General features: G+C 48.4%; 1 long non-coding RNA gene across 1 annotated transcript; it reads right to left on the bottom strand.

The window, feature by feature from the left end:
- Positions 1-4,529: 4,529 nt before the first annotated feature.
- LOC135309537 (uncharacterized) lies at positions 4,530-8,927 on the bottom strand. The gene is made up of 3 exons (XR_010369761.1): positions 8,567-8,927; positions 8,095-8,252; positions 4,530-7,898 (listed from the first exon to the last, which is right to left on the bottom strand). It is a non-coding gene; the product is annotated as an uncharacterized LOC135309537 (long non-coding RNA).
- Positions 8,928-9,144: the final 217 nt, after the last annotated feature.

Raw genomic sequence — 9,144 nt, 5'->3', positions numbered from 1 at the left:
AAAAGGAAAACAATTTTATCTCATTGCTTCTCCTGTGTTTTGCTCCTTTGGAATGTGGTTGGAGATTGTTTATCCAACAGGTGATTGTTTCATTGGTTTCTGCTGTGAGTTGTTTTGACTCAATGGCCAGCTGGGGCCAAGCTGTGTCAGGTTTTCATTATTATCTTTTTAGCCTTCTGTAAGTATCCTTTCTGTATGCTTTAGTACAGTTTAGTTTAGTATTCTTTAATATAATATAGTATCACAAAATAATAAATTAGCTTTCTGAGAACATGGAGTCAGATTCATCATTCCTTCCTTCATTGGGGCACCCCACAAATACAATAGAGAGGAAAAGCCTGGGAATAAACAGAAACACAGCAGAGAACTGGGGGTGTCAGCAGGGCAGGAGGACAGGAGGAGAGGAAACAAAGGGTGTTTGGGATATTCTGAGCAGTGTTTGCCATTGAGGGAGCCATCCTTGGCTTCCCATCCTTGGCACTGCTTGCCTTTGGACAGGGCCTGCCCTTCCCAAAGGATTCAGAGGATAAACTCTGTGCAGGAACTCAGATCCAGCACTGAGGGCTCAGCCCTGTGTGAGGGGGGTGAGTCATGGAATCCTGGAATGCTTTGGGTTGGCAGGGACCTTAAACACCACTTTGTTCCAGCTGACACCTACTGCTTGTGCCTTTGTCCCCGCTGGATGTTCCTGCTGGGATGAGATCAGAGGTTGGAGCGGGATTTTCTCCCCTGGCTGTGCCTTTGCAATCTCCATCCCCTCACAGCAATTTCTCAGCTCATCCATGTTCCACTTTTCCAGGAGCACTTTTGCATTGCCCAGTGACCCAAGAGGAGTGGGGAAGTCAAATCCAATTTGTGACCTTTCAGCACTTCCAGGGAGTTCATAAAAAAGAGGGAGAGTGACTTTTCACACAGACAGTGCTGGGACAAGGGGGATGGCTTCAAACTAAAAGAGCAGGAGTTTATCATCCGAATCCTATGGGAAGAGCACGCCCTGCCCAAGATTTAGGTTGTACATTAGGGAGAAAACCTTCCCTGTAGAGGGCAGGAAAGCCCTGGCAGAGGTTGCCTGCAGAAGCTGTGGCTGCCCCATCCCTGGAACTGTCCAAGGCCAGGCTGGAAAGGGTTTGGAGCAACCTGGGATAGTGGAAGGTGACCCTGCCTGTGGCAGGGGCTGGAATAGAATGAGCTTTAGGGTCCCTCCAACCCAAAACTTGCCAGGACTGTAACCCACCACAGGGTTTGTGCATTTGTATGTGTCCCAAACCTTGGAGGAATTGCTGGGAGAGAGCCAGGGAACTGCACTGTGCTGGGAATGTCCATTCACAGGCAGCATCTGGAAAGGGCCCCAAATTTATCTCTGCCTTTGTCACTCCCCATTCACCCCCTGAGTGACTCAAGCAGCTCTGCACAGAGCTCTGCATAACTTGCCTGACTTTAGGAGTCAGCAGATGATAAATGTCTGTATCCTTGGATGAGGATAATCCAATCGTACAAGTCTGGCTGGATTTCAGCTGTTCTCCAGAAAAAAAAAAAAAAAAAGGAAAAAAAAAAAAAAAAAAAAGAAAAAAGGAGGAGGAGGAGAGTAAAATATTTACTTTTGGTGCTTTCCACAAGTGGAGATGACAGAGCGTGGGAAAATAAAAGCCAGTCCTGGTGGGCAAAGGTTGGAGGGGAAAAGAAGTGAGGAAAATCTCCTCTCTTTGCTGGTAAAAAGGGGCTTGGCAAGAACAGAGCCATTCTTTGGATTTCTCCAAGGCACAGGATGAAGGCAGAATATTCAATGAACATAACTCTGCCATTGTCAGTGCAGGGTTGTTGATGCCAGCCAGGCAATCCGACCCCGAGCTTTGATTAAAAAAAGTCAGCCAGCCCCAAATGTTTCAATAAAAAAGCGGTTATGAAAAAAAACCTTGTGCTTTGGTTAAAGAGCACCCAGCGCCGGAGTCATTTATTACAGCTGAAAGGATTAAATGTCATCAGGGAGCCCAAAAAGCAAATGAATCTGTAATTAAATGTTTAGCCCAGCCAAGGCAGTGTGGCAGTGCCAGGCTGAATAATGTATAGAGGAACCAGCCCCAGCTCCGTGCTTGCTTCCCGTTTTTTCATTAACTGGATCTGGTTTAATGCAAAACAAGGGAGCTGAGTGATTTTCAGCACATTCTGGATTTGTTGGTGTTTTGATGATCCCAGGACTCAAAAAGCTTCCGCTGAGATCAGTGCCAGCTTGTGCTGGACTTATGCAAACAGGAGATCTGATACCTGCTGGAAAAGCAAACAGGAGAGCAAGGGAAAACAAACAGTAAAAATCCTCCAAGGCCTGGCCTGCAGAGCCCTGGGCAGGGCACTCTCCTCTTTTCCAGCCTTGCCTGTGGAAATCTGCACAAATCTGAGCTGGCAACAGAGCTGAGATCTCTTTCCTAATTCATGTTATCAACTGAGCACAATGCAAAGATTGAGGCTGGCTGACAAAAACCAAACCCAGGACATTGAGACATTGAAGGAGACGAGGAAAAAAAATGGTCAAAATCAGCTTATAAAGCACAGCAATCAAAGCGGTGCAGAAAGGTCATTTCACTTCATTTGATTGTATGTTATGAGTCTGGGAAGCCTTTTTTTTTACCCAAATATGGAGACGGAGTGCCAACATTTTTAAGCCTAATCAAGCTTACCAATTAGTGGAGACATTCTCAATGACAATTGTCAATTAACCTCAAGGTTAGAAATCCAGGGTAACCTGAACCATCCTTAAGCTCATGTCAGAGTACCACTAATACTCTGTAATATTAAAATAAACCTCCAGCAGTTTTTACACGTGTGCAGACCCCATGTACCTCTGCATCTTCCTGAAATCTATTTCCAATTCTTTCATAGCTTCTTTTTTGCAGCTAAACATTATTAACCTTCAGAGCTGTCTGTCCTACTTATGGTAATCGAGGCAGCAGCAACGGATTCTGCTGGAGCATTGATCCCTCTGTCTCCAGGTTATTGTTCCTGCCTCTCCCTCAGCTGGGACCTCGTTCATCGTGGTATCAGACCTTGCAGGTATTTAAGTTTTACCTGGTCTTTGATGTTGCTCCTGCTCCAGCTAGAAGGGGAATGCTCAGCTTTTGGAATCAGGCTCTGTGAGTTCCTCGAGGCCAGAAAGGGATTAGGGTTTGCCTCCCTCGCCCGTCTTCCACCCAGCATCCCACCTTCCACAGCTAAAGAAGCAGGATAGACTAAATTCTAAATATTCCTGAGATATTGGAGGGCTGAGACCTGAATCCCCACTTTCTAGAAGGTTTTTAGGCATGTCCTCCCCCAGGGCAAGGAATTTTCATGGTGAATTTTCATAAGAAAGCAGAAAGGGCTGGGAGAGTCATTGCTCCTGTTCATTGTCTGCTCTCCCTTGTTCAAGGCACTGTTGTGCTAAAGGAGAGCCTTGGAAATCTGGAATTACTTTGGAACATGGCCTCCGTGTTCCCAGGAAGGGTGAATTGATTCCTGAAAAATTATCTCCCTTCCAGCACAGGCAGGAGTGCTTTAGAGAAAGGATGTTCTTCACTTCAGCACGTTCAAAGAGCCATTTAGGTGTGATTTGTGGGGCAGCTCCTGCCACAGCCCTGGCTGGCTGCCAGGGTCAGGCACAGGGAAGAATCCTCTTGGGATGGGAAGTCTGGCATCGTTTGTCTTAGGAGGGGCTCATCAAGACTCTGTGTGCGTGGGGTGTGGCTGTGAGGGTGTCAGGAGGGAGGGAGCTGCATTCCCAGCACGGCATCATTAAAATGTTCCACTTCATTTTCGTGACCCCTGGGGGACAAGGAGAATTTTAATGGGCTTTGGGTTCTATCTCCCCAGTTCTGTCCCATTTTCAGGTTAATAACACTGATGTCTCTTATCTCTCCTCAGCCATCAGGGCTGGAATGGGGGAAATCCAGCATTTTGTTGGGAGTTTTAAAGCTGCCTTGAAATCTGTCGAGGGAGATAAACTATCTTTGCTATCAGAAAATAGCTTCTCTCTGCTATCTGCTGGAACAACCACAGCTCCACAAAGGATGCTCCTGCCCAAAGGCTTCTCAGGGAGAGACAATCCCAGGAGAAAGGTGGGAGAACCCAGGAGGGTTTTGGGGGGACCCTCTGCGTTCCAAGGAGGTGAGGTTTCAGGGAGTGAAAAGACTTCTGGAGAAGGGCAGCAGCAGATCTTGATGAGCCACGTGCATCCCACAGCACCCTGGTGAGGAGCCACAGAGAGATGAGCTGAGGCTGTGAAGGAATTCCCTGAGTCAGGAGATGGTTCTGCTCCCATTTGTCATGGCAAGAGGGTGGAACTGAGTAGTTTGGTTGCTGTAAATCACAGAATCACACACAGATCTGAGCGTGTTTTCATGTGGGATATTCAGGTACAGCCCAGTGCAGCTCTGGAGAATATTTTTTTGATTGCATGAAGTTTGTTCTGTAAATGGAACATTTCCTCCCAGCCAAAATGTTCCATCTGCCAAAATTATCCCCATTAAATGTTACCAGAATCAATATCTAAATTACTCTGCTTAAATGTGTGGCTTTATTGAACCAAGGCAAATGAAGCCTTTACAAAAACATTTTGAGGAAAGGATTCTGAGGATGGGAACACCTCTGATGGTGGTGACAAATAACCAGATGTCCCAAATTACCTTGAGAGCGTGATGTTTCCAGCTGGAAATCCTGGCAGGTACAACAGATGCCAGCTCAGATGGACCAGTTGGAGAAATCATCTCTTTTGCATCTCTTTGGGATACATCTCCCACTGGATCCCTGGGGCAGCTCACTGGCCACCCTGGAGGGTGAAGCTCTTCTGCAAAGCCCAGGATTTGAGGGGGAATTGGTGAGTGAAAACCCAGCCAATTTCTGGTTGTTTCCCTTTGTAAGAGACATTAATCCAAATATTTCAGAGCTCAGGGGTTTTAAAGAGGTGATCCACCCCTCACCAAAGTGAAATCAAAATCCAAAACCCAGCCTTGGCTCCCAAACTGTGTTTCTGGGAGAGGCCAGAATTCCTTTTGAGAGGCATTGTGCTAACAGACTCCTCATCCTCTCCTGCCAGGCGCAGAAAGCCTTTCCTTGGCTGCTGCTCTCTGCAGAGCTCCTCTGGGAAATGCCACACTCGCTCCCTCTCTGCTTCCTGCAGTTTTTCCTTGGCACAGATTGCCTTTGGAGACAGCTTTGGAGTCTCTTGGTTTCATTATCATCTCCCTCCTGCTAAAGAAGAGGATGAATGCTGCAGGAATGGAGTGAGGATTCCAGCTGGGACACTCTGACCCTGATACCTTTCCCTCACTCCTGCTTTCCCAGGGGACTATTTCCATTTCTCTGCTGGTTTTCCACTTTGATCCCTCTTCCCACTGGAGACTTCTTGGTGTCCCTTGGTGGCATACAGCCCCCTCCCTCCTGGGATCACACTTCTGTGTGTATGGACTCCTTTTGGAGACCTTCCTTCTGTTTCCCATTCAGCTGGAAAGAGGAGTCCCAGAGTTTCCCCCATTCCTGGTGGCTTCCTGTAGCTCCTTAGCAAAGAAATTCCAAGTTTTCATTAAACCTTTTCCAATTTTTGGCATGGCTGGAGGCACTTATTCCTTAGGTGTGGAGGGAGAGGGATTTTAGTCAGCAGAGAGATCCTACAAGTGGTTCTCTGAGTTGTAAATTCAACTTGAAGATGCTCAAACCCCTCCTTCATCCAATATCCCAATTTTAACATTAACCAAAGGAACACTGATAGTAATTGCTGGCATTTAGGAGCTGCATTTTCTGGGTTTGGCGAGTGTGTGTAGAGACCTTTCCAACACCAATTCTTTGGTTCTGAATGCACACTGAGTGTCAGGATTTTGGGAGTGGGAGGTTGGCTGCCCTTTCCTGCACATGGCTCCTCAGAACATTTCTCTGGGGTGCTTGCTCACTTCCATGGGGAGGAAGAGCACCAGAGCACAGAGGAGATAAAAGCAGCCAAGCTGAAGGTCAGTTCCTGAGCTAGGCTGGGTTTTGTGCTGAGCCAGGATTTGTGCTCATCCATGGGCGGGGGTGGGAATGCTGGGGGAAGCAATGGTTTTAAATAGATATTTATGGAGAATATCAGCATTTGGCATTTCCCGATTTCAGAACAGTGGAGGAGGAACCCAGAACTCCAGCATTCCCCCTCCTTCCCTCCGTGCCAATTAGGCCCTCAGCCTGCTCCCCTCCCTCACATGGAACAGCCACTTGGGCACCCGTGCCAGCAGCACCTTCCCTTGGGAGCCAATTCCTGCCTTCCAGTGGCTCTGAGGAGCAGAACCTGTATTTCAAGGGGAATTTAGGTTGGATATTAAGAAAAAGTTTTTTCCAGAAAGGGTGAAAGTTCTGGAATGGCTGCCCAGGGAGGTGGTGGAGTCACCATCCCTGGATGTGTGTAACAAAGCCTGGATGTGGCACTGGATGCCAGGGTTTAGTTGAGGTGTTGGGGCTGGGTTGGACTCAATGATTTTTAAGGTCTCTTCTAACCCAGTGATTCTGTGAATTCTGTGAATCATCCTGGGGGGGTTTCTGTGTCCTGGGATTGTGTCAACCACCTGTTCCAGGAATTAGCACCTAATTTTGGGAGATTCTCTCTTCATTGCCTTCTGTCTCTCATCTCTTCCCCTGAGCAGGGCTGGGATATGGATGTGCACTTCTCCTTTTTCCTTCCAACCAGGCACCAGGACATTCCCATCCACATCCAAACTGAGTTTATCCAAGGTCTCAGGTCCTGCCACCCCCACTCCCAGGTGGCTGCTGCAAGTCCCCTGTTAATGTGCATTTCCATGAGCTGCTGTCCCTGGCAGCCTGCAGGTTCCAAGCCTCAAACAGCCTTTTCCTCTCTCTTCTGGGCTGCTCTCCCAAATATTTGCATTTCCTTTCTCCATATCCTGCTGTCACCTGCTGCTGTTGCACTTTGCATCTTGGCAGCCCCCTTGTGTCAGAAGATTGATCCCAAAACATCAGAAGGTGTTGGGAAACCTTCACTGCAGTTCAGGGATCAGCTGTGGTTCCAGCAGCATCTGGATTTCCAACCCCTCTGCTTGCTGGGGATTTCAATCACCGCTCCTTGGCAGGGCTGCAGCAGTCCTGGGAAGTTCCTTCCTCGGTGTCTGGTAGATGTGATGAGCACAGGAGCCTTTGGCTCCCCCATTTCTCTTGGCACAAGAATGTTTTATCCATTCCCCACTGCTTTCAGGGAGTATGAACAGTCCTTTCCCACTGATTTCCTGAGTGCTTTCAACTGATGAGTCCAGGATGCAGGGATTGCAGTAATTTTGGAGTTTCTGAATCCAGGACCATTTGTGCTACCAGCACAGAGCTGTGGATGTGTTACAGCTTTCCTAAGGGTGCTGACAGCCTGGAGCAGGAAACACCAGAGAAGCAGGGAAGCCACGCTGAAGGATGGAGGAGGACACAAACCCTGCTTCCCAAGGTTGCTGGATTAATAAAGATGGGAGCCATGGAGCAAAGTCTCCTTCTGGCTGTTAAATTTGGGTGGGATGAGGACAAGAAGTGATGGAGGAGTCAAGAAACAAGTGGATCTTTGGATGGAACAACCTCTGCTGGTTCCAATTCCCTGAGGAAGATGTTCTTCTATAATGTCCCAAACCCCTCCTTTATTCCTCTCAGAGCTGCACCATTTCATTCCCCATTCCCACAGCTCAGGCATGGGACATCCAGTGTGACATACCCAGATGAATCCCATTCTCAGAGCCCAGGGCACACTGAGCCTGTTGCCAGCAGGAAAAGGGAATTTTGCTGAGGATGGGAGAGCTCCCAGCGTGGAGATGGCACCTGGTGTCAGGCATGCAGGAGAGCTCAGTGGGAATCCTCAGAATGCCTTTTATCTTTAGCAGCACAGCTTCCCAGAAAGCTCTCAGTTCCTTTTCTTCCTAGCAATTAAAACAAAATAGAAATATTACGAGCTGTTTTGTCTGTTTTTTAAAGGAAAACAAATAAAAAGGGGTTTGGCAGAGCAACACTCTCAAAAATTGTGCTGCTTTGGGGGTTTCACTTGGTTGACTTGTTTCTTTTAGGAGGGTGGCTTGCAAATTTTGTGCAAACACTTAATGTTTTGCTTCAAATCACCTCATGTTCTTGAGAAATGGTGTATAAATGTTCCAAATCTGCTGTGCTTAAAAGGAGAGGTGTCTCCCAGCAGGGTGGTTTTGAAGAAAGGTGTGTGCTCTGGGTTGGGTTTGAGTCTGTCATAAATATCTGAGCCTCGACGACTCCAGGATCAAACACTGCTTTTGAAATTAGAAGTAAAAACTACAATTAAAAAACCAACCCAGGCCTGTCTGCTAATGGCAGCCTGGGGGAGCTGGAAGCAGGATTTTATCCCTTATTTTTGATGTGCTGGCTGAAGTGAGTGCTGCAGCCCTGCTGCTGCTGTGTCCTGGGCAGCACAGGTGCCCAGGACAGCCCAGGGAGAGCAGCGTGGAGGGGCTGGTTTGGGAATCATCAAAGAACCTCAGGAAACCAGGGTGGAAGGAGGAAAGGACTCTGAACTTTGTTTTAGGCAGGATTTAGGGTTCCCAGTGCAGGAAGGCGTTCTAACTTGTGCTGGGGGAGACCCAAACTGCTCCAATCAGCTCGGGCTGTGCTGTCCCTGCAAAATTCCTGCTGCCTCTGCTCCCAGGTCACAGGTGGGAGCTGTGCCCCAGCTTCCAGGTCCTGCTGGGAAAAGCTGGCTTTGGCTTCCCCAAGACTGGGCTCTCTCAGTGACAACAGGGGGATGCTCCTTAAGGTCAGGCTGGATGGAGCTCTGAGCAGCCTGGTCTGGGGTGGAATGAGATGAACTTTGAGGTGCCTCCTGTTCCAAACCAGTCTGTGATCTCACAGGGCTCCTGGGATGTTCCAGGAGAAGACAAATGACAAGGGAGGCTTGGGACATCACACACTTGAGCAGTCAGGCTGCTCCTGCTTAAAGCTCTGCTGGGCAGAGTGCAGGGGAAGAGCTCATAGGAGGGCAGTGGAAAACCTGTGGATGTCTCAAAATCCCATCATCTGCCTGCTCTGCTGGGCAGGCTGGGTGTGTGCAGTGCCTGGTCACACAGGCCCTTCTGGAGGGGCTCAGCACCTCTGCAGACAGTGCATGTGGAGCCTTGGGAGAGCTGGTCTAGGAAGGGGACTGGT

Source organism: Passer domesticus, chromosome 11 (assembly GCF_036417665.1).
Source record: "Passer domesticus isolate bPasDom1 chromosome 11, bPasDom1.hap1, whole genome shotgun sequence".
NCBI classification, from domain to species: Eukaryota; Metazoa; Chordata; class Aves; order Passeriformes; family Passeridae; genus Passer; species Passer domesticus.
Note: the sequence above shows the minus strand (reverse complement) of the source record. Positions and strands in the feature narration are given on the sequence as shown.